This window comes from Gopherus flavomarginatus, chromosome 7, assembly GCF_025201925.1.
Source record: "Gopherus flavomarginatus isolate rGopFla2 chromosome 7, rGopFla2.mat.asm, whole genome shotgun sequence".
Taxonomy (NCBI): domain Eukaryota; kingdom Metazoa; phylum Chordata; order Testudines; family Testudinidae; genus Gopherus; species Gopherus flavomarginatus.
The window spans coordinates 48020605-48046400 of NC_066623.1; the positions used below are offsets into that span (position 1 = coordinate 48020605).

Below are 25796 nucleotides of genomic sequence, written 5' to 3' on the forward strand. Positions count from 1 at the left end.
AGTCCATGCAGCGCTCTGAGGAGGCATGTGGGGGCAGCTGCAGCCTCTCACTCAGCCCCATGGAAGGGCATCTCAGCGACAGGCCAAAATGGGATGTGCCAGTCCCGTGCGTGTGGCTCCCGGCTCCAGCTGCTCATGGATGCTCCTCCTTTTGCTCACCAGACAGAGGTGGTGCGTGTGACTGCAAACAAAAACTACATTTCCAATAATGTATGTGGATGGACAGTCGATAGCTGGTCAGCTCATGTACAGGGCTTCATGGGGTTAGCCCCTTTCAGGGAGCCAGCCTAGGACTGTCAGGGCATACTGCCTACAACCACCAACCCATGATAACACAACACCCTGCTTAGCAGGATGTATTGTTAACACCAGGAATTGAACCTGGGCCCAATACATCTTAAAGCAGAAGCCTCTAGTGCCTGAGCTAAATGGCCCAGGTCTGTTAGCTAAGGCTGTAGCAGACTCATTAACCTTCACCTGTAGAGGGGATCAGAGCCCCACAGAGCACAGTATGGATTACAATAGTTCACAAGAACACAGTACTCTGTGCTTTAAGTGAGAGGAGACTTGGTCAGCATTCAAACCCAGCTGCTCACCCATGCTGGGGATGGGCCTTCTGGTTTCATGGGCTAACATGCCTGTTGCAGATGGCTGATACGGGATTCTAGCAATAACGAGCTAAAGGCTGGAAATATAATAGATACCAAGAGACATGGTTTCATGGAAAACAGGTTGTGTCAAACAAACATGATATTATTCCTGGAGCAAATTACAAATCTGGTTGATAAAGGAAACTAGGTGGCATTATACAAATATCAGTATGGTCCATGTTAATGGCTTCAAAACTGGCTCACTGATAGATCTCATAATACAGTTGTTAATGGAGAATTAGAATCGAATGGGATTCTTTCTAGTAGGCTCTTGCAGGGATCAGTTCTCTTAGAATCATAGAATATCAGGGTTGGAAGGGACCTCAGGAGGTCATCTAGTCCAACTCCCTGCTCAAAGGAGGACTAATTCCCAACTAAATCATACCAGCCAGGACTTTGTCAAGCCTGACCTTAAAAACCTCTAAGGAAGGAGATTCCACCAATTCCCTACGTAACCCATTCCAGGCTTCACCACCCTCCTAGTGAGAAAGTTTTTCCTAATATCCAACCTAAACCTCCCTCACTGCAACTTGAGACCATTACTCCTTGTTCTGTCAACTGCTACCACTGAGAACAGTCTAGATTAATCCTCTTTGGAACCCCCTTTACAAGTAGTTGAAAGCAGTTATCAAATCCTCCCTCACTCTTCTCTTCTGCAGACTAAACAATCCCAGTTCCCTCAGCCTCTCTGCAGACTAAACAATCCCAGTTCCCTCAGCCTCTCTGCAGACTAAACAATCCCAGTTCCCTCAGCCTCTCCTCAGAAGTCATTTGCTCCAGTCCCCTAATCATTTTTGTTGCCCTCCGCTGGACTCTTTCCAATTTTTCCACATCCATCTTCTAGTGTGGGGCCCAAAACTGGACACAGTACTCCAGATGAGGCCTCACCAATGCCGAATAGAGGGGAATGATTATGTCCCTCGATCTGCTGGCAGTGCCCCTACTTATACAGCCCAAAATGCCATTAGCCTTCTTGGCAACAAGGGCACACTGTCGACTCATATCCGGCTTTTCGTTCACTGTAACTCCTAGGTCCTTTTCTGCAGAATTGCTGCCTAGCCATTTGGTCCCTAGTCTGTAGCAGTGAATGGGATTCTTCTTTCCTAAGTGCAGGACTCTGCACTTGTCCTTGTTGAACCTCATCAAGTTTCTTTTGGCCCAATCCTCTAATTTGCCTAGGTTCCTCGGTATCCTATCCCTTCCCTCCAGCATATTTACCACTCCTCCCAGTTTAGTGTCATCTACAAACTTGCTGAGAGTACAGTCCACACCATCCTCCAAATAAAGTTATTGAACAAAACAGGCCCCAGGACCGAACCTTGGGGCACTCCGCTTAATATCAGCTGCCAACTAGACACAGAGCCATTGATCACTACCCATTGAGCCCGAAGACCTTGCCAGCTTTCTTCAAATATAGTCCATCCACCTTGTAGTCCATTCATCCAGTCCATACTTCTTTAACTTGCTGGCAACAATACTGTGGGAGACCATATCAAAAGCTTTTCTAAAGTCAAGGAATAACACGTCCACTGCTTTCCCCTCATCCACAGAGCCAGTTATCTCATCATAGAAGGCAATTAGGTTAATCAAGCATGATTTGCCCCTGGTGAATCCATGCTGACTGTTCCTGAACACTTTCCTCTCCTCTAAGTGATTCAGAATTGATTCCTTGAGGCTCTGCTCCATGATTTTTCCAGGGACTGAGCTGAGGCTGACTGGCCTGTAGTTCCCTGGATCCTCCTCCTTCCCTTTTTTTAAAGATGGGCACTACATTAGCTTTTTCCAGTCATCCAGGACCTCCTCCGATCGCCATGAGTTTTCAAAGATAATGGCCAATGGCTCTGCAATCACATCCGCCAACTCCTTTAGCACCCTCGGATGCAGCACATCTGGCCCCATGGATTTGTGCTCATCCAGCTTTTCTAAATAGTTCCAAACCACTTCTTTCTCCCCAGAGGGCTGGTCACTTTCTCCCCATACTGTGCTGCCCAGTGTAGCAGTTTGGGAGCTGACCTTGTTCGTGAAGACAGAGGCAAAAAAAGCATTGAGTACATTAGCTTTTTCCACATCCTCTGTCACTAGGTTGCCTCCCTCATTCAGTAAGGGGCCCACACTTTCCTTGACCACCTTCTTGTTGCTAACATACCTGAAGAAACCCTTCTTGTTACTCTTAACATCTCTTGCTAGCTGCAACTGCAAGTGTGATTTGGCCTTCCTGATTTCACTCCTGCATGCCTGAGCAATATTTTTTATACTCCTCCCTGGTCATTTGTCCAGTCTTCCACTTCTTGTAAGCTTCTTTTTTGTGTTTAAGATCAGCAAGAATTTCACTGTTAAGTCAAGCTGGTCTCTGTCATATTTACTATTCTTTCTACACATTGGGATGGTTTGTTCCTGCAACCTCAATAATAATTATTTAAAATACAGCCAGCTCTCCTGGATTCCTTTGCCCCTCATGTTACTCTCCCAGGGGATCCTGCCCATCAGTTCCCTGAGGGAGTCAAAGTCTGCGTTTCTGAAGTTCAGGGTCCGTATTCTGCTGCTCTTCTTTCTTCCTTTTGTCGGATCCTGAACTCAACCATCTCATGGTCACTGTCTCCCAGGTTCCCATCCACTTTTGCTTCCCCGACTAATTCTTCCCGGTGTGTGAGCAGCAGGTCAAGAAGAGCTCGGCCCCTAGTTGGTTCCTCCAGCACTTGCACCAGGAAATCGTCCCCTACATTTTCCAAAAAACTTCCTGGATTGTCTGTGCACCACTGTATTGCTCTCCCATCATATATCAGGGTCCCATGAGAACTAGAGCCTGCAATCTAGAAACTTCAGTTAGTTGGTGGAAGAAAGCCTCGTTCAGCTCATCCCCCTGGTGTGGTGGTCTATAGCAGACTCCCACCACCACATCACCCTTGTTGCTCACACTTCTAAACTTAATCCAGAGACTCTCAGGTTTTTCTGCAGTTTCACACCAGAGCTCTGAGCAGTCATACTGCTCTCTTACATACAATGCAACTCCCCCACCTTTTCTGCCCTGCCTATCCTTCTTGAACAGTTTATATCCATCCATGACAGTACTCCAGTCATGTGAGTTATCCCACCAAGTCTCTGTTATTCCAATCACACCATAACATTCTCAGCCTAATGCTATCTATTCTTTTATCGATAATTTTGAAGAAAATATAAAATGACTGCTGATAAAGTTTACCAATGATGCAAAGTCTAGTGTTGTAGCCTATAACAAAGCAGGGCCACCCAGGGGGTGTGGGGGGGGCAAGTGTGACAATTTGCCCCAGGCCCTGGGCCCCTCAGGGGCCCCCACAAGAATCTCTGAGGCTCCCCCCCTACCTCCGCCTTCACCTTCCCCCATCCCTCGGCGCCTCAGCGCGCCGCGTCCAGGAGCGACCCTGGGCAGAGCTAAAGTGGCGTGGCTCCAGTGGGGCCTGAGCTCCTCCTGCTCAGAGCCATGTGGTAAGAGGGCAGGGCTGTGAGCTGCGACCGAGCAGCAGGAGCACAGGTCCCATGGAGCCACGCCACTGCAGCACCGTCCAGGGTCGCTCCTGGACACGGTGTGCTGAGGCTCCGGGAGAAGGGGAAGGTGGGGGTAAGCAGCATAGTAAGGGGGTCAGAGCCATGGGGGGTTGGATGAGGGGCAGAGAGTCCTGGGGACAGTCTCATAGACTCATAGACTTTAGGGTCAGAAGGGAACAATATGATCATCTAGTCTGACCTCCTGCACAAAGCAGGCCACAGAACTCTACCCATCCACTTCTATAACAAACCCCTAATCTATGTCCGAGTTATTGAAGTCTTCAAATTGTGGTTTGAAAACCTCAAGCTGCAGAGAATCCTCCACCAAGTGACCCATGCCCCACGCTGCAGAGGAAGGCGAAAACCTCTAGGGCCTCTGTCAATCTGCCCCAGAGGAAAATTCCTTCCCGACCCCAAATATGGCGATCAGCTACACCCTGAGCATGTGGGCAAGACTCACCAGACAGCACTCAGGAAAGAATTCTCTGCAGTAACTCAGATCCCATCCCATCCAATATCCCATCACAGACCACTGGGCATACTTATCTGCTGATAATCAAAGATCAATTGCCAAAATTAAGCTATCCCATCATATCATCCCTTCCATAAACTTATCAAGTTTAGTCTTAAAGCCAGATATGTCTTTTGCCCCCACTAGTCCCCTTGGAAGGCTGTTCCAGAACTTCACTCTTCTAATGGTTAGAAACTTTCGTCTAATTTCAAGTCTAAACTTCCTAGTGTCCAGTTTATACCCATTTGTTCTTGCGTTTACGTTGGTACTAAGCTTAAATAATTCTTCTCCCTCCCTAATATTAATCCCTCTGATATATTTATAAAGAGCAATCATATCCCCCCTGAGCCTTCTTTTGGCTAGGCTAAACAAGTCACTGTCAGAAGACCAGGAGGGAGGGATAGCTCAGTGGTTTGAGCATTGGCCTGCTAAACCCAGTGTTGAGAGTTTAATCCTTGAGGGGGCCATTTAGGAAACTGGGGTAAAAATCTGTCTGGGGATTAGTCCTGCTTTGAGCAGGGGGTTGGACTAGATGACTCCTGAGGTCCCTTCCAACCCTGACATTCTATGACAGGATACTAGGCTGGATGGACCTTTGGTCTGACCCAGTATGGCCATTCTAACCTAAATGAACCCAAACGTATGGAGACAGATATAAGTCAAGGAAGTCGTCAGAGTATCAGAAACCTGGAAAAATCTCTGATTGGATGGGCTCAGGTATTTGGTCACAAGCTGAGATGGTTCAAAAGTTTTGGATTTTTTTTTACGCAGAATTTTTTTATTGTTTCTTTAAACAATCAAACACAGCAAGCAGCAAATATTTGGCCACACACTTCTGAAACCCCAAACCATGTTCAGGTTTTGGCAGACTAATTTCAGCTTTTCAATTAAAAATCCACAACAAAAATTTTGAAGGAAAGCAGACATTGTCCACGTTTTTTTTCTCCTTTTTAAAAAACCCTAGCTTTCGATCTAAAAAAAGTTTTGACAGAAAATATTTGTCCAACTCTTTTAATGAGCTTTAGTGCCTTTTAGCACTAGCTGATGCGGAGAACCAGTGATACCTTGTAAAGGTGACTTGAAAAGAAGTTTTCCCAAAACTGCGTTTGTGCTGAGATGCAGAAGGTTTTTAAATGTTTATTTTTCCCAGGTACCCCCAAAGTGGGGCAATTTGCCCCAGGCCCCCCAGGAGCTCCCATGAGAATATAGTATTCTATAGTATTGCAACTTTTTTTTATGGAAGGGGCCCCCAAAATTGCTTTGCTCCAGGCTCCCTGAATCCTTTGGGTAGCCCTGTAACAAAGAGGAGAGGCCACTGATATAGAGTGTTCTGGGTAACTAGGTAAGCTTGGTGCAGTGATCTTTCACCATACATCTAAGAACGAAGAATGTGGGCCACACTTGTAGTATGGGGGACTCTATCCTGGAAAGTAGTGACTCTGGAAGCGACATAGAGGTCATTGTGGATACCACCTGAACATAAAGTCCTAGTGTGACACTGCAGCAAAGAGTAATAGCTTAGTCCTGGGATGGAAAACTAGAGAAATACTGAGCAGGTGGAGGAAAGTGATGTTACCTCTTGTGATGGGGTGTACAAACCCCACACTGGAGAACAAAGGGTTAGAGAACAGCTCTGGACCCATACAGCCCCATATGTAAATCCAGCACAAACAGGAGGTGGAGTTTAAAAGGGGAAGCAGAGCAGTTCAAAAGGACTGAGCCACAAACAAAGGGACAGATCGCACAGGATGGAGTGGTAGAAGAAAGGGGATCATCAGGGAGGAGGACGACCTAACCACTAGACAGCACAGCTGGGGAGGGTCACCTTTCACACCTTTATATACGGCACTGGTGAACATTGTGTGCCATCCAGGATCCTGTCTCTTGACTGTGGCCAGTGCATCAGAGCAAGGGGCAAGAAATGTTGCAGTAGACAGTTATAGGATACCTATCAGCGAGGAAACTTCCTTCTGAGCTCCAGTAGGTAGAGGCTCGAGTCAGCCCCATAGTATGATGATTTAAATCCCTTTCAAAACTCTTGGAGGGTCAGCAGTTCTAATTCTGATGTTACAGTTCTAACTGATGTTCTCGTTATCCATCTAAGTGGCCAATCCTTTTATTGAACTTGCTAAGCTCTTGGTCTCAAAATGATCATATGGCAGATAGCACCACAGGCTAACTGCATACTGTGCCTTTTATCAGGTTTCAGTCAGGCACCTTTCTGTTTCACTGAATGGCTCCTTGTTCTTGTGGCATGAGACAGGGTGAAGGGAAAGACTTGGTTTACCATTTCCGCAGTAGATATTATTTTATATACTTTTATCATACCCCCTCTTCTACCTTTCTTCTCCAAGGGAAACACACTTTCATTTAAAACTCTCTTCACAGGAGAAGTTTTCCAGGCCCTGAATCATTTTCCTCATCCATCACAGAGTCCCCTCTGATGCCGCTATACTGTTTTGGAGACAGAGTGCCCAGTACTGCACACATTATCTAGAGGAAGCTGCACCACTGAGCAATATCAAAGCCTTAGAGTATTTTCTGTATCATTATCCCTCCCATTCTTTATGCAGTCAAACTTCTGGTTTCCCCTTTTGAGAAGAGGGCTGTTGTGGTAATTGGGCCTACACATTTCCCTCACCAGTAGAGAGTGAGTTACAGTTGCCAACCCGCCAGGATTGTCCTGGAGTCTCCAGGAATTAAAAATTAATCTTTAATTGAAGATTAAGTCATACAATGAAACGTCCAGGAATAAGACCAATCAAAGCTGGCAACCCTAGAGTGAGTGTAAGGTTATTGTGATAGCTTATGAACTAGAACAGGGGTCGGCAACCTTTCAGAAGTTGTATGCCAAGTCTTCATTTATTCACTTTAATTTAAGTTTTTTTGTGCCAGTAATACATTTTAACATTTTTAGAAGGCCTCTTTCTATAAGTCTATAATATATAACTAAACTATTGTTGTATGTAAAGTAAATAAAGTTTTTTAAATGTTTAAGAAGTTTCATTTAAAATTAAATTAAAATGCAGAGCCTCCTGGACTGGTGGCCAGGACCCAGGCAGTGTGAGTGTCACTGAAAATCAGCCAGCATGACACGTGCCATAGGTTGCCTACCCCTGAACTAGAGCAACAAATGTTGATAGAAAGGGCATGAAAGGGAGAGAGCATGACTGAGTCCAAACAGAAAGGCCTCGTAGCCCAGCTCAAGGACTGTGTTAAGATCATGCCTGGTAAACAAGAAAAATGTGGTGCTGGAAATTAACTAACCAAAGTTGGTGTGTTGAATATTAGGCCTAATTGGTGGCTGAAATAATGAGGGGATGGGCTGTTCCACCCACCACTGCCTTTGGGGTCCTTACAAAGAGACTTTGGGGAGACAAACTGGCTACTGGAACGAGTTTCACCATCATGGCTGCCACCCCCACCATCTCCTGGGCCCCAGACCTTTATCATCCTGATCCAGACAGGTGTCCTGACTGGACCGGGACAGAGAAAGGGACCCAGATGACATCACCACCCCTACCAGCTCCAGCTGAATCCCAACCACCAGACTTTCGCTCCTCCCTGCTCCTTTGTGCCCTTTTCCTTCCCTACTTTATTTCTTCTCTTTCCTATCTCTCTCCTTTTGCCTTCTGCCTAATAAGAGTCTGGCTTGGCCGGCCAAGACTGCCAGAAGCTGGGAATGAGCGACAGGGGACGGATCACTCGATGATTACCTGTTCTGTTCATTGCCTCTGGGGCACCTGGCATTGGCCACTGTCAAAAGACAGGATACTGGGCTAGATGGACCTTTGCAATGCTGCTGTGAGTCTGTGACCGGAAAGAGGCAACTAAAAGCATAGTCCTGAACAGCACAACGCTGGTATAAGTTTGCCAAGTCTTGGAGTGGCTGATAAGTCCATATGATGGGTCTGTGTTTTTCCAGCAGTGAGGCTGCAAGTAAGAGTCAGCACCAGAAGCTGCATTTTCTATCTTTGCTGCTCTTTTCTCTCCCCTTCTGTGTGTGTTTGTTTCATTTTGTCTTCTACAAAATGGATCTGACTTTAACAATAGTTTGAGCCCATTCCAACTAACTTCTTCCCTTTTCCTAGAAAGAACAAACATCATCATTTTAACACCATCTAAAGAGACTGTCAAACAAGGGGATTTTTCCTTTAAAAAAGACGGTTACTCACCTTTGTAACTGTTGTTCTTCGAGATGTGTTGCTCATATCCATTCCAGTTAGGTGTGCGCGCTGCGCGTGCACGTTTGCCGGAAACTTTTTACCCTAGCAACTCCAGTATATACCCCTGCCGGCCCGCCCGCTCCTCAGTTCCTTCTTGCCGGCTACTCCGACAGTGGGGAAGGAGGGCGGGTGTGGAATGGATATGAGCAACACATCTCGAAGAACAACAGTTACAAAGGTGAGTAACCATCTTTTCTTCTTCGAGTGATTGCTCATATCCATTCCAGTTAGGTGAATCCCAAGCCTTACCTAGGCGGTGGGGTCGGAGTGAGAAGTCGCGGCATGGAGCACTGCTGAGCCGAAGGCCGCGTCATTTCTAGACTGCTGGACCAGGGCGTAATGGGAAGCGAAAGTGTGGACCGATGACCAGGGCGCCGCCCTACAGATCTCTTGGATCGGCACTCGGGCAAGGAAAGCCAGTGATGATACCTGTGCCCTGGTAGAGTGTGCAGTCACACGGCCCATAGGGATGTGGGCCAAGTCATAACAGGTCCTGATACAGGACGTTACCCACAAGGATATCCTCTGCGAGGAAATAGGAAGGCCCTTGACACGGTCCGCTATCGCCACGAAGAGTTGGGGGGACTTGCGGAATGGTTTGGTCCTCTCCACATAAAACGCTAGTGCCCGACGGACATCCAGCGAGTGGAGTTGTTGCTCCCTACGGGACGAATGGGGCTTCAGGAAAAATACGGGAAGGAAGATCTCCTGGTTAATGTGAAAGGCTGAGACCACCTTAGGGAGAAAGGCAGGGTGCGGTCTCAGCTGCACTTTGTCCTTATGGAAGACCGTATACGGGGGGTCTACCGTGAGAGCCCGGAGCTCCGACACCCGTCTAGCTGAGGTGATGGCCACTAGAAAGGCTGTCTTCCAGGAGAGGTAGAGCAGGGAGCAAGTCGCTATCGGTTCAAATGGAGGGCCCATGAGCCGAGCCAGAATGAGGTTGAGATCCCATGAAGGGGCAGGGGGACGGACCTGTAGGTAGAGACGTTCCAGCCCCTTCAGGAATCTTGACACCATAGGGTGGGAGAAGACCGAATGGCCATCTCCTCCCGGATGAAAGGTGGAGATGGCCGCTAGGTGAACCCGAAGGGACGATATCGCCAGACCCTGGACCTTGAGGGACCAGATGTAGTTCAGAATATTGGCGATGGAAACCTCCATAGGGAGAAAACCCTTCTCCGAGCACCAGCAGGAAAAACACTTCCACTTGGCTGAATACGTAGCTCTAGTGGAAGGCTTCCTACTGCCCAGGAGAACCTCCTGAACCGGGATAGAGCAGCATAACTCGGAGCTGGTCAGCCACGCAGGAGCCACGCCGTAAGATGCAGAGACCGAAGATCCGGGTGACAGAGCCTGCCGTGGTCCTGGGTGATCAGATCCAGGTGAAGGGACAGGGGAACTGGGTTGGTTATTGAGAGGTCCAGCAACATGGGGTACCAATGTTGCCTGGGCCATGCCAGGGCTATCAGAATCATGCGAGCCCTGTCCCTGCGCACCTTGAGGAGGACCTTGTGGACCAACGGAAACGGAGGGAACACATAAAACAGATAGGTTGCCCATGGGATAAGGAAGGCGTCCGCTAATGACCCAGGCTCCCGACCCTGAAAGGAGCAGAATGCCTGGCATTTCCTGTTCTCCCTGGACGCGAAGAGGTCCATCCGGGGACGACTCCACCTCTGGAAGAGTGAGAGGGCGACGTCCGGGCGAAGGGACCACTCGTGTGAGCGGAAGGATCTGCTCAGGCGATCTGCCAGTGTGTTTCGTACTCCAGGTAGGTAGGAGGCCGTGAGGTGAATGGCATGGGCTATACAAAATTCCCAGAGCTGCGTCGCCTCCTGACATAGGGGAGAGGATCTGGTGCGGCCCTGCTTGTTGATATAGTACATGGTCGTCATGTCGGTGAACACCGCGACACAGCGACCTTGAAGGTGACGGCCGAACGCTTGACAAGCAAGACGGACTGCTCTCAACTCCCGTATGTTGATGTGGAGGTCCAGTTCCTGGGGGGACCACAGGCCCCGAGTCCTCAGGGTTCCGCTGTGCGCCCCCCAGCCCAGATCTGAGGTGTCCGTCGTCAGGGATGCCGAGGGTTGGGGCGGATGGAACGGGAGCCCTGCACACACGACTGATTGGTCTAGCCACCATCGGAGAGGGTCCAGTATCCCCTGGGGGATGGTGACAACTGTGTCTAACGAATGTCTGGCCGGCCGGTACTGCGCGATGAGCCAAGATTGGAGAGGCCTCATGCGGAGTTGAGCATACGCTGTCACGAACGTACAGGCCGCCATATGGCCCAGGAGGGTCAGACATGTTCTTATGGAGGTCAGGGGGGCCGCCTGCAAGCGCAGAATGATGGTCAATAGCGACTGGAACCTGGGCAATGGTAGCAAGGCCCTGGCCAAGTTGGAATCCAGAACGGCCCCTATGAACTCTATCCTCTGCGTGGGGAGCCGAGTGGACTTGTCCACGTTGACAATGAGGTCTAGGGAAGCAAAGAAGTTGCTGATCCTGCGGACGTGGTCGCGAACCTGCAGCTCTGATGTGCCTCGGACCAACCAGTCGTCGAGGTAGGGGAACACGTGAATGTGGCTGTGCCGAAGATGTGCGACGACGACTGCCATGCATTTCGTGAATACCCTCGGGGCCGTATAAAGGCCAAATCGGAGGACCGCAAATTGATAATGCTTGCGGTCGACCATGAAGTGAAGGAAACGCCTGTGCTGTGGAAATATGGCGATATGAAAGTAAGCGTCCTGCATGTCGAGGGCGGCATACCAGTCCCCAGGATCCAGCGATGGGATGATGGTCCCCAGGGATACCATGCGGAACTTCAACTTCACCATATGCTTGTTGAGTTCTCGCAGGTCGAGGATAGGCCTGAGGCCTCCCTTGGCCTTGGGGATCAGGAAGTATCGGGAATAAAACCCCTTGCCCTTCTCGCTCTCTGGAACCTCCTCTATGGCTCCCTTGTCGAGGAATGTCTGTACCTCCTGATGGAGGAATTGCTCATGAGAGGGGTCCCTCAAGAGGGACGAGGGTGGGGAGTGAGGGGGGGGGGGGGCGATGAAAACTGCAGGCGGTAACCGGCCTGTACAGTGCGTAAGACCCAGCGGTCTGATGTTATTCGGGTCCACGCCTGGAGGAAAAACGAAAGACGGTTGGAAAACTGTGGGGAAGGATCCGAAGGGGAAACTGGTACTGCGCCCTTGGGCGCACCTTCAAAATGAAGGCTTGGGTCAGGGTGGGGCCTTGGAGGAGCCTTGGTTCTGCCCCCCTTGGCCACCTGACTGTCTGCGCCTACTGTTCCTGCCCCGGCGCCTATTAAGGTCCTGTCGTGGGCGGAACTGGGGATACGGCCGGCGTTGTTGCTGCTGGTTCTGCGGTCGGAAGGATCTGCGCTGCGTCACAGGCGCATGCATCCCCAAAGAGCGCATGATGATGCAATTGTCTTTAAGGCTCTTTAGCCTGGGGTCTGTCTTGTCTGAAAACAGGCCCTGGCCTTCGAAGGGGAGGTCCTGGATGGTATACTGGAGCTCCGGTGGAAGGCCAGAGACCTGAAGCCAGGATATGCGGCGCATCGTAAGCCCTGAGGCAAGGGTCCGAGCGGCCGAGTCTGCAGCGTCCAACGAGGCCTGCAGCGAGGTCCTTGCAACCTTTTTGCCCTCGTCAAGAATCACCACAAATTCTTGACGTGCCTCCTGCGGCAACAGCTCCTTAAACTTGTCCGCCGCTACCCAGGAGTTAAACGAGTAGCGGCTAAGGAGGGCCTGCTGATTGGAGACCCTGAGCTGTAGTGCCCCCGCCGAATAGACTTTACGGCCTAGGAGGTCCATCCGCCTCGCCTCCTTAGATTTGGGCGCTGGGGCCTCTTGTCCATGGCGCGCTCTTTCGTTCACCGAATGCACCACGAGGGAGCACGGTGTCGGGTGGACGTGCAGAAATTCATATCCCTTAGAGGGGGCCATGTACTTCCTCTCCACGCCTCACGCGATAGGAGAAATGGAGGCCGGTGACTGCCAGATAGTGGTGGCGTTGGCCTGAATGGTCCTAATGAAAGGCAGGGCAACCCTGGTGGGAGCATCTGCAGATAGGATGCTGACCACCGGATCCTCGATCTCAGCGACCTCCTCTGCTTGTAAATTTAAGTTTTGCGCCATGCGCCTGAGGAGGTCCTGATGCGCCCTGAGGTCAAGAGGGGGAGGGCTGGAGGATGAGGTGCCTGCCACTGCCTCGTCAGGGGAAGATGACGAGGAGACCCCTGGAAGCAGAGCATCCACAGGGGGTTCTGTCTGGACCCAGCCCTCCGGCTGCGGAGGGAGCTCTGGGTCCTGGTGGCTGGACCTGTCCTCGCCTTCCGGAGAGGGAGGGGGGTGAGACAGCGTCGACTCTGGTGGTCGTCGGTCCGCCGCAGACTGGGGAGAAGTATGCTGCGGACCCTGGGCTTGATGGTACGCCCAGGGAGTCCAAAACCCCCACTGCTGTGGCCCTTGGTCTTGAGGCGGAGGGTCCTGGAAGAGGGTCGCGTGTCTGTCCGGGCCCAGCATATAAACGCTGTCCGCCTGAGAGGAGACCGATGGCTGTCTCGAAGGCCATGGAGGTGCCGAACTTGGCTGATAGGCCTCTCTCAGTCCCGACACCGACGATCCTCTCGGTGCCGAGGATCGGTACCGGGAGCCATACCGGTGCCAGGACCGGGATCGGTCTGGTACTCGGTGCCGGGATCCAGACCGGGACCTGCCTCCAGCTCGGTGCCGGGATCAGGACCGCGATCTTTGTCTGATGCGGTGCCGGGATGGTGCTGGGGACCGGGACCTACCACCGACGCGGTGCCGGGAGGTCGACCGGGACCTGCCACCAGCTCGGTGCCGGGAGGTCAACTGAGGAGTTGATCGCCGACGCGAACGGCTCCTAGAGACCCGGTGCCGGTATAGAGACGAGCCAGACCGGGACCGTACCGACATCCACCTGCGCCGCGAGTGCGAGTGGTGTCACCTAGGAGAGCGGTGCTGGGACTGCGAGCGGTGCCAAGAGCGCGAGCGTCCACGTCGTCGGGGCCTCGAAGGCGATCGATGCCTGGATTCCAGAGACGACGCTCTCAATGTCGGTTTGCCTCTGGAGATGACCCGCACTGGGGGTACCGAGGGTTGAGGCTGGTATGGCTCCGTCAGAGCTATCAAGTCCCGCGCTGAGGCGAAGGTCTCCGGCCTGGACGGGACTAATGGCTTGACCCCAGATCTTAAGGGGGAGCTCGGAGGGGCCGGACTCGACGGACCTTCCGGGCCCGGAGTCGACGGCAACCCTGCAGACGGTGCCGCGGCAGAGGCAGGTGCCGAGCGCTCCACTTGAGCCTGCCGAGATGGTGTCGCAGACGTCGAGGGTCTTTGGTCAGATCCCAGTGCCGGGGATGGGCGGTGCCGGGGCGTCTTTCCGGTGCCGGCGCGGTCCGGTGCCAGTGTAGAGGTGGCCGGCTGCGCTAACGGTACCGGATTCAGTGCCGCTTCCATCAAGAGAGTCCGCAGTCTTTGATCTCTCTCTTTCTTTGTTCGAGGCTTAAAGGCTTTACAGATGCGACACTTCTCAGCGATATGCAATTCCCCGAGGCACTTCAGGCACGCGTCATGGGGATCGCTAGTAGGTATCGGCTTCCTGCGGGCCGAGCACTGCTTGAAGCCCGGCGAACCAGGCATGGGCCCGGTGCCGGGCGCCGGGAAGGACAACGGCCCAACCTGCGAACAAGTTCTATAAGCTATATACACTAACTACTAATTACTATACAACTCTAACTATATTATTAAACTATTTACAACTACAACTATTGACAGTAACAAAGGAGAGCTAGGGACGTGGAGGACAGCAAGCCGCACTCCACAGTTCCAGCAACCGACACGGCGGTAAGAAGGAACTGAGGAGCGGGCAGGCTGGCAGGGGTATATATCAAGCGCCATGGCGGCGCCACTCTAGGGGGCGACCTGCTGGCCCACTGGAGTTGCTAGGGTAAAAAGTTTCCGGCAAACGTGCACGCACAGCGCGCACACCTAACTGGAATGGATATGAGCAATCACTCGAAGAAGAAACCTTTTACTGCTAATCGGAAAGGCAACAAGGGCTGTTGTTAAAATGAAAGCCTTAATTAATTTGAAATGGAAAGTATTAAATAATGTTTCCTTCTTTTCTGTTTCTTAATAACAGGTTTAAAGAGAGGTTTAATGGTGTTTGCACCCTGGTACTAAGCAGGCTGAGGTCTCTGCACATCAAACCCCAAAACTTGTTTAAAACTGTTTAATGTTGGACAGGTAGTCCTGTTAACACCTTCAACTATTTGGCCTCGTATCTTTCCATCTAAATTTAAGCTACAGGTCTTCATTGAGTGATCCACAACAAAACCCAGGTGAGACCACTACTGGATCCTGGGCCCCATTCTAGCAGCCATACTTGAAAAAGGATGTTGAAAAATTGGAGAGGGTTCAGAGAAGTGCCACAAGAATGATTTGAGATCTGGAAAACCCACCTCACAGTGAGAGGCTAAAGAAGCTCATTGAACAGGAGATTTAAAGCAACTTGAACACAGCCTAGAGTAGACATCCCTATACAGGGAGGAAATTTCTGAGAGCAGAGGGCTCTTCAATCTAGCAGACAAAGGCAGAACAAGATCCAGTGGCTGGAAGCAGAAGTCAGCAGAGTTCATTCTGGAAATATGGTGCAGATTTTTAACAGTAAGGGCAAATAACCACTGGAACAGATTCCCCAGTGGTGGGATGAATCCCCCTCACTCAAAGGGTAGGTAGGTTTTTTCAAAAGCATCTGAGTGATCACTTGCAATTTCTGAGTAAAGACCAGATACCTTAAGATCAGCTCTAGCTCCACTATCAACTTTTTGGACTGACTACAGGAATCCTGGGGAGGGTCGCTGGCCTGTGCTATGCAGGTCAGACTAGAGCAGTGGTTCCCAAATTTTAACAACCTGTGAACCCCTTTCACTAAAATGTCAAGTCTCGCAAACTTCTTCCTAGAAATGAATATTTCCAGGATTTTTCTCCTTTGCCTGAGTATAAATTATAAAAGCAGCGATCTTGGAAATACAAAATTTGTTTTCATGACATGCTTATTACACGATTTATTATTATTAATCATTACACTATTTTTATTACATTATGAAAATGGCAACACTCTTCCACGATCTCATTTTCATAGCTTGTATCACTTTGAATAAGCCTGTTATAAGACCAGGCTCCTCTGTTTCATCAAGGATTATCAGATGTGAAACAGCATGAAGGTATTTAAAAAGCCAACTCAAAGAATTCCTCCTACACAAGCATTCAGGTCTTGAGCAGTCCAGGCAAACAATTACAGTGACCAGACAGCAAATGTGAAAAATCAGAACAGGGGTGGGGGGTAATAGGAGCCTATATAAGAAAAAGACCCAAAAATCAGGACTGTCCCTATAAAATCGTGACATCTGGTCACTCTACAAACAACGCATATTACAATAAAGCTTTAAACTTGTTCTTCGTGATAATTTTAAAAACAATACTAGCTGCCTGTTTAAGTTTAAAAACAGCAAAAAATATCCACCTCCCTTTCCATTTCTTATAAGGAGTCTTGAAGTTTAAATCTCCTCAGTGTGATAGATATGCTTGCTTTGATCTGCTTAGCTCTTGGAAGTCGAGGGGCTCTGGGCTGCTGGCCCTGTGCTGCCCAGGGTCCCTAGGGACAGATCTGTCCACCATTAGGGAATTTTTTCCCAAGAACCTCCTGTAACATTTCACGAACCCCCGTTTGGGAACCACTGAACTAGAGGATCACAGTGCTCCTTTATGGCATTAAAAGCTATACACTTCTAAACCCTTGATCCGAATCAAGCCCAGGCCCATGACAAAGGCCGCTCCCATCAGACAGCCATTCAGTGGCTAGTGTGAAATGAACAGAGGGGTCAGGGTCTAATTCCCATTCTTAGTGGGACAGGCATCCACAAGCACACCATTGCAGCCAGTGCCTGTACCTGTCACTCCTTGAGTTATAGTGTGTGTGAGTGAGAAAGAGCACAGGCAACCTGGTGCTGCTCCTGTCATGGATACACAGGTGCACCTCTCACTTTAGCACGTTTTACTAGAAAGAAATTCACTTGGAAAAGGGAACTTGTTCCTTTTGCTTTAACAGACTCTGTGTTTCTTTCCCACCTGCCCTAAAGAAACAGAGGCCAAGCAAGCAGCCTCCCGCGTCCCCTCCCACCATAGCATTCAGTTCAAACCACCATAAACCTGCAGCAGGCTGCACCTTTCAGGCTTCCCACGAAGCAGCAGATTGGTTTCCTCTCACTTCCTTCCAAAGGCTGATTCGCCGCCAGTGTGAGAGTGGAAAAGTACCCAGTGCTGGCGGCTATGGCTGTGGCTTGGCACTCGCTATAGCCCATGTGCAGCAGCAGCTACAACACAGTTTCCCAAGAGCTATTTGTCACGCCTAGCTGCCAAGCCAGCTCCTGAAAGAGAGACTTGTTCCCTGCTGTTTACTGTCTCACCACTGGCTCCAGCCCACTAAGCTCCATCCACAAACTTCCTCCAAGTAAACACACACAGGCAGGCCAAAGCCAGAGGCAAGGATGCAGCAAATGGGCCAAAGTGGCCCACAGACTCCTACCATGCAGTGAGCTGCTAACCTCATCTGGGGCCTGCAGGACTACAAATTCCGGCATGCAGTGCTCCACAGAAGCCAAGGGACTATTTATAGTCCTGGGACCTCTGCAGAGGAGGGAAAACACTGAAAGACCCAGAAGCAGCTGCACCAATTTTTTGCTGATTTTAACTAGTGCATTCGAAGTGAAGTGTTGTGGGCTTTGCAGAGAAGAGCCATGTGATAGTATTTGGGTTGTACATGCCCTGCATTCCAAAAGAAGACAACCAGGTGTTGTTCTGCAGCCTTGTCAACCACAAGTATTCAAAAATCCTCCAAAAGTCATGAGATTTCAAAACATAAGAATGAATGTTGGGGTCTCTCTTTGCCTTCCGGTCTTTGACCCTTTAGCTAATACTCAGATCTTGATTTCCACCTTTTGTCCACAGCCTAGGGTTACCAGGTGCCCGGTTTTCTGCTATTTAAAAGTCCGGTCGGTGGTGCTGTGGGTTTAAGACAGGCTAGTCGTACCCATCCTGGCTACGTGCTGTACCCCGGAAGCAGCCAGTAGCAGGTCCGGCTTCTAGGCAGGGGGCCACAGGGCTCCATGCGCTGTCCCCACCCTGAGCTCTGGCTCCGCACTCCCATTGGCTGGGAATCGCAGTCAATTGGAGCTCGGGGGGGGGGAGGTGCCAATGAGCGAGAGCAGAACACGGAGCCTCATGGCCCCCCGCCCAGGAGCCAGACCTGCTGGCTACTTCCAGGGCCAGCACAATCAGGGAGCCTGCCTGAGCCCTGCTATGCCACTGACTGGGAGCCACCTGAGGTAAGCCAGAGCCCCAATCCTGAGCCCCAACCCTCTGCCCTGGCCCTGAGCCCCCCCAAACCTAGAGCTCCCTTCTGCACTCGAAACCCCTCATCCCCGGCCCCACCCCAGAGCCTGTATTCCCAGCCAGAGTCCTCACCCCCTCCTGCACCCCAACCCCCTGCCCCAGCCCGGTGAAAGTGAGTGAGGGTGGGGGAGAGCAAGCCACCAAGGGAGTGGGAATGTCATGAGCGGAGGCAGGGCCTCAGGGAAGGGGCAAGGCAGGGGGTGGGGCCTCAATGAAGTGGCAGGGCTAGGGTGTTTAGTTTTGTGTAATTAGAAAGTTGGCAACCCTACCACAACCACAAGGGATAGAAACTTAATTTTGCTAATGAAAACTGAGATTCTCACTGAATGCCCTGAGTCCAGGAGCTGGGGTCTTAAAGGAAAAACACCAAATATAGCACGACTTGTGATAAAGGGTCTGACTTGGCAGCACCGTGTATGTGTCCTGTGTCCAATAGGGGGTCCCTGATAGTGTCCTATGTGGGGATAAAAGTTTAGAAGAGGGTTATTTGGCAAACTAAGCCTGTTCTGCATGGCACCAGTAACAAAGGGCACCTCTGTGCAGCAAGGACCTGCACTCAGAGGCATGCTCCATCAGGGATTCTTAGACAGCCTGGTACCGGGGACGATGCCTTCAAAGAAAGACCATTCTGTGAGCACCTCATAAGAACATAAGAACGGCCATACCGGGTCAGACCAAAGGTCCATCTAGCCCAGTATCCTGTTTACTGACAGTGGTCAATGCCAGGTGCCCCAGAGGGAGTGAAACTAACAGGCAATGATCAAGTGATCTCTCTTCTGCCATCCATCTCCATCTTCTGACAAACAGAGGGTATGGCTACACTTGCACTTCAAAGCGCTGCCGCGGCAGCGCTTTAAAGTTTCGAGTGTGGTTGCAGCGCCAGCGCTGGGAGTGAGCTCTCCCAGCACTGCACGTACTCTATATCCTCTACGGGTGTAGCTTGCAGTGCTGGGAACCGCGCTCCCAGCGCTGCGGCACTGTTTACACTGAGGCTTTACAGCGCTGTATCTTGCAGCGCTCAGGGGGGTGTTTTTTTCACACCCCCGAGCACAAAAGTTGCAGCGCTGTAAAGCGCCAGTGTAGCCATGGCCAGAGGCTAGGGACACTATTCCGGACTCATCCTGACTAATAGCCATTTATGGACTTAACCACCATGAATTTATCCAGTTCTCTTTAATTATCCAGTTCTCTTTTAAACCTCTGCTCCCCATCTAGCGCCACAGTCTCCTTGGGCAGTAGTCTTTGTTCAGTATTAAGACAAGACAAGCCAGTGTGAGTGTGGTATATGGGGGTGCTCAAAGGTCACCCCGCTTGGGATCTGAGTTCTTGATCTCTCCTTCCTGGGGCACAACTTTATCTTATTGATCCTCTCTCCCTTCCTTGCCTGGCCTGCTCCTGGCTTCAGGCAGCACCCTCTGACCAGTAGTTCTGCTCTTTGAGGTGCTTTCTCCTTCTCCTGGTTTTGTGGCATCTGATGCAAAGCAGCCACACAGGACACAGGAGCAGGTTTGGCTTTAGTTTAGCTGGTGAAAAACACCCATGGGAACCCTGCCAGGCTACTGGGCTGGGCTACATGCAGCAGGAGGCGGGACTGCCTACTGGCTTACAGCTCCAGCAGTGAGCAGGTGTCAACTGCAGCTTGTGGAGTTGGGCTGGAGACCCACCGATGTGGGGAAGGTGGGGGCCTTGGAAAGGCACAGAGAGGCAGACAATGAAGCTGGCCTCCGGGGGCTGGATATCAGTCTGTTATAGGCACTGTCATAAATATAAAGGGAAGGCTAACAACCTTCCTGTATACAGTACTATAAAATCCCTCCTGGCCAGAGGCACAAAATCCTTTTACCTGTTAATGGTTAAGAAGCTCAGGTAACCTAGCTGGCATCTGACCATAAGGACCAATAAGGGGACAAGATACTTTCAAATGCGGGGGGGGGGGGTGAATTCACAAGCTGTTTTTTTTTTCTTCTTTTCTTTCTTACTCTCAGGATTAGCTAGGATGACAAAAAGTTAAAAGAAGCACCTTTGTAAAATTAGAATGGAAGATAATCTCACAGGGCAGTCAGCTTCAAAACACAAAGGGTTTCCCTCTGGGTAAAACTTTAAAGTTACAAAAAGAAAACCAGGAATATGCTCCCTCTCAGCACAAAGAAAATCACAAGCCAAAACAAAAGTAAGCTAATACATTCCTTTGCTAGTACTTACTAATCCTAATGGAGTTGGATTGCTTGCTTTCTTGATCTGTGTCTGGCAAGCACACAGAACAGACAGACAAAGAACAGACAAACAAAGCCTCTTCCCCCCTGCAAGGGGGTGCCCTGGCTCCCGGCCACGCCTGAGAGGGACGAGCCAGAGCAGGTGCCTCAGTGGGCGGAGCCGCCGCCGCCACCTGTCCCCGCCCCCAGAAGTCAAGGGGCGGGACAGGAAGTATAAAAGCCCGGCCCAAGTGACCTGAGGGTAGCCGACCCTGGTTTGACTCCTGAAGAGCCTGAACCTGAGAACGGCCATACTGGACCGAAAGCCCCCGATCCTGTCTGATCTCAGAAAGTAAACCGTCCCGGGCCTGGCTAGTACTTGGATGGGTGACCACCTGGGAATCCCAGGTGCTGTAGGCAGTTTTTCCCGGTCCCGGCCGGCTCCCTGAGAGGGACGAGCCAGAGCAGATGCCTCAGTGGGCGGAGCCACTGCCGCCTGTCCCTGCCCCCTGGAAGTCAAGGGGCGGGACAGGAAGTATAAAAGCCCGGCCCAAGCACTCAGTTGGCGGCCGGAGATGACAGACGCTAGTGCCCGAGCTCCTGCCGGGCCCAGCCTACCCTGTGCTCACTACCCGGAGGAGCGCTGGCCTGACCTGCCTCGTGCTCGGTATCCGGAGGAGCACTGGGCTGGCCTGCCCCGCACTCACTACCCGGAGGAACGCTGGCTGGACTTGCCTCATACCTGGTACCCGGAGGAACGTCAGCCTGACCTGCCTTGTGCCCAGTACCCCGAGGCATGGCCTAAGCTTCCCTAAGACCGGTATCCCGAGGCGCAGCCTGAGCCTCCCTACGACTGGTACCCGGAGGAGCCCATGGTCTGGGACCCCCCAGACGACGCTGGCGAGAGACAGGTACCCAGAGAGGGGGAGGTCGGAAGTGGCCCGGGGGTAGCCGACCCTGGTTCGGCTTCTGAAGAGCCTGAACCCATGTCAGTGTGTTGCGGCCAGGATCCCCACTGACAGCAGTGAGCCTTTGCCGCTGCTAGGGCCCCAGGCTGGAACGCAGTGGAGTGGGAGGGCCTGCGTTCCCCCTGCCACTCCCACCCCCCCCAAGGGTGGCAGACTCTCCCTCTCCCTGGCCTGAGGAGGCCTTCTGTGTAGACTTCTGGGTTACTGTGTTTGCTCAGCCTGCTGAAGGCCTGAGCCTGAACTGCTACTGCCGCGCCCTGCCCAAGGGCCTGGGCTGATATACTGGGTTTGCTCAGCCCCTGCCTGAGAGTCTGAGCTTGAACTGCTTACTGCCCTGCCCTGCCCCAGGGCTTGGGCTTATGTACTTTGTGCTTACCAGACCCCGGCTGCAGGGCCGGGACTCTGCCTTGTTTGCAAACCCTTTATTCCCTCACGCTTGCTGAGGGGTTAGGCCTACCGGACTGCTGTGTGTATAAGGAGGCGCCCTGGCTCCCCGCCGCGCCTGAGAGGGACGAGCCCCGACACAACCAGCTTACACCTCCCATTTGAAAATATCTTGTCCCCTTATTGGTCCTTTCGGTCAGGCGCCAGCTACGTTACCTGAGCTTCTTAACCATTAACAAGTAAAAGGATTTTGTGCCTCTGGCCAGGAGGGATTTTATAGTACTGTATACAGGAAGGTTGTTACCCTTCTCTTTATATTTATGACAGGCACATAGGAAGGCTTTGCAGCATTCTGTCTTGGGGGCATTATCCTACAGCCCATCACCGCTGTATCTAAGAAAGAGTCTGCCATGTCAAATCAATAGCAAGAGCGGAGTACCCAGTAGGCCTCCATGGCATCTTGGTCTCTGCTCCCTGTTCAGCCAGGCCCTCTCCAGCCATGCCCAGGAACGCCTAGTCGAAAAGGGATACTGACGGCTCTGGTCAGCACTGTCGACCAGGCCATTAAAAGTCCAGTCGGTGGTGCAGCAGGGGCCTGGGACAAAGGCAGGCTCCCTGCCCACCCTAGCTGCGTGTGGTTCCTGGAAACGGCCACCAGGTACCTGCAACCCCTAGACGCATGGGCGACCAGGAAGGCTCTGCACACTGCCCCCACTCCAAGGGCTGCCTCTGCAGCTCCCATTGGCCAGGAACCATGACCAATGGGGGCAGTCCCTGCGAGCACAAAGGCAATGCGCTGAGCTTACCTGGCTGCTCATGTGCTGCGGGGCTGCAGGGACCTGGCAGCCACTTCCCAGGGGCTGCAGTAAGCGCCACTGGGATCCTGCATCCCAAAACTCCTCCTGCACCCCAACCCCCTGCCTCAGCCCAGAGTTCCCTCCCACACCCAAACTCCCCTCCCCAGAGCCCACGCTCTCCACAACACCCCAATCCTCTACTCCAGCCTCACCTCAGAGTCCACAGCCCTAGCCATAGTCTGCATCCCCTCCCACACTCCAAACCCCTCAGCCCCATCCCAGAGCCTCCTCCTGCACCCCAAACCCCTCATCCACAGCCGTACCCCAGAGCCTGCACCCCCAGCCAGAGCCCTCACACACGCCCGCACCCCAACCCCCTGCCCCAGCCCGGAGCCCTCTCCCGCAACCTTAACCCCTCATTTCTGGCCCCACCCAAAGCCTGCACCTCCAGCCAGAGCCCATACCCGCTCCTGCACTCTGAACCTCTTAGCTCCAGCCCGGAGTGCTCTCCTGTACCCTGAACCCTGCATTTCTGGCCCCACCTGGAGCACGCATCCCCAGCCCAGAGCCCATACTGACGCCCCCCCACACACCCCAACCTCATGCCCCAGCCCAGTGAAAGTGAGTGAGGGTGAGGGAGAGCAAGCGATGGAGGCAGGGGAGATGGAGCAAGTGGCGGTGGGGCCTCAAAGAAGGGGCAGGGCAAGGGTGTTCAGTTTTGTGCAAGTAGAAAGTTGGCAACCCTAGCTATAGCGCTGGAGACGGCCATTGCCTTAGTCCAGAATATCTCCACTAAGCAGGTCAGGGGGCAGGCAGCTGCAGTCTCCTGAGCAGGGGGTCACTGTGCTCACACTAGGTAGCCATGAGGCTGCTCTCTGGAATCAGCTCACTTGTGTTTCTCTTTCAGTCATACATCTATCTGATCTACAGAATACTTTAGTGGGCAATCTCAGCAGACACTGCTTTACCAACAAGGCCCTTAGTTTGGGGGTTTTTTTTTACCATTTTTAACCAGGTTTTACAAAAGCTATTATTGGATATTTAGCAATATTTTACCTGAATTTTAGACAACTTGTGTACCTGAAAATACCAATTATGTGAGAAATCAGTATATTACGTTGTTCATTGCTAATAAATTAATCTAAATGTAAATCCAAGACAATCTGTTAAAGTAAGGCACTGTAGTAGAAGACATAAACTCGTGTGTATGTATGTGTATGTCAGTGCTCAAGTCCTAAAAAGAGAAGTACAGAACTCCCTAGACCCTGCTCCGGAAGGCGAGATGGCAAGTTGGTAATCAGGTAACCTAGCAGCTCTCTCTCTTTCTGGAGTGCACCCGAAAGAGATGGACCTTACCTTTGTTTCCCAATCTCTGATATCACAAAACAAGGGGGAAATCCTATATGTGGATCGGAGATATCGTGATCTCAGGACATGGAGGTTGGATGGTTGTTGACCGTAAAGTATGCCTGCTTCTCTTCAGTCAGGAATATCCTCATGTGACTCTTTCTCAGGCGCCCAGGATTATGGGTCCCTTGTCTCCAGTGTGAGGGAGTTCATCCTGTGATAGCTTTTTGTCAGTTCTTGTACACCGCCAGCCTTTCAACTACTCAAACACTCTCCTCAGGATTCCACCAGTCCTATTTTGCTTCGCAGGTTAACATTAGGTGCACCTCAGTCCCCAAACCCCCTTTGAATAGTGTTTCCGGTAGCATCCAGACTGTGTCCCTGGACACTCTCAGTGATTACCAAGTAAGCTGTTCCTCAAGAGACAATGTGTACACAGCTGGAAGGTTACAGCTCAGGATCAGGTCCTTTATAATAATACAGCACTGTAATCTATTTATGGGGTCAGCAAATGAACTAGGGGTCACCAAATAAAATTAATAGGCAGTCGGTTTAGAACAAATAAAAGGAAGTATTTTTTCATACAACACAACCTGTGGAACTCCTTGTCAGGATGTTGTGAAGGTCAACAACATCCTGGGTCCTATAACAGGGCTCAAAAAAGAACTAGATAAGTTTAGTGGCTAGGGGATAATCGGGATGGGCGGCGGGGGGTGTCCCTAGCCTCTGTTTGCCAGAAACTTGGAATAGGCAACAGGGGATGGATCATTTGATGATTACCTGTTCTGTTAATTCCCTCTGGGGCACATAACATTGGCCACTGTTGGAATACAGGATACTGGGCTAGATGGACCTTTGGTCTGACCCAGTATGGCCGCTCTTATGTTCCATAAAAGCAGCAAAGAATCCTGTGGCACCTTATAGACTAACGGACGTTTTGGAGCATGAGCTTTCGTGGGTGAATACCCACTTCGTCAGATGCATGTGGGTATTCACATACTACTTATGTTCTATTAAGTATAAAAAGTAGGATTTAAGTGGTTTCAAGTAATAACAGACAGAACAAAGTAAGTTACCAAGCAAAATAAAACAAAACATACAAGTCTAAGCCTAATACATTTAAGAAACGGAATACAGGTAAGTCTCACCCTCAGAGATGTTCTAGTAAGCTTCTTTCACAGACTAGACTCCTTCTTAGTCTGGACCCAATCCCTTTCTCGGTACAGTTCTTGTTAGTTCCAGTTCAGGTGGTAACTAGGGGATTTCCCCCTTTGTTCTGTTCCACCCACTTTTATAGCTTTGGCACAAAGCAGGAATCTTTTGTTTCTCTGGGTCCACACTCCACCTTCTAAATGGAAAAGCACCAGGTTTAAAATGGATTCCAGTACCAGGTGACATAGTCACATGTCCTGTGAGACCCCAAGCCTCCATTCTTTCCAGCCTGACTCCCATAAACACAGGAAGGCTTACAAGTAAACAGAGCCATTTACAACCAATTGTCCTAGTTAATGGGAGCCATCAAGATTCTAGGCCACCACTAATGGCCCACGCTTTGCATAATTACAATAGAACCTCAGAGTAATACTTCATATTTCTAGTTTTAGATACAGGAATGATACATGCATACAAATAGCATGAACACACTCAGTAGATTATAAGCTTTGTAATGATACCTTACAAGAGACCTTTTGCATGA

At 51.0% G+C, this 25796-nt stretch overlaps 1 protein-coding gene and 1 pseudogene across 4 annotated transcripts in view; one reads left to right on the forward strand and one right to left on the reverse strand.

The window, feature by feature from the left end:
* DDR2 (discoidin domain receptor tyrosine kinase 2) overlaps positions 1 to 25796 on the reverse strand; it is a 153025-nt gene that overhangs the window by 57577 nt on the left and 69652 nt on the right. The gene's annotated exons all lie outside the window — the stretch shown is intronic.
* Positions 20906 to 21024, forward strand: LOC127056042 (uncharacterized; annotated as a pseudogene).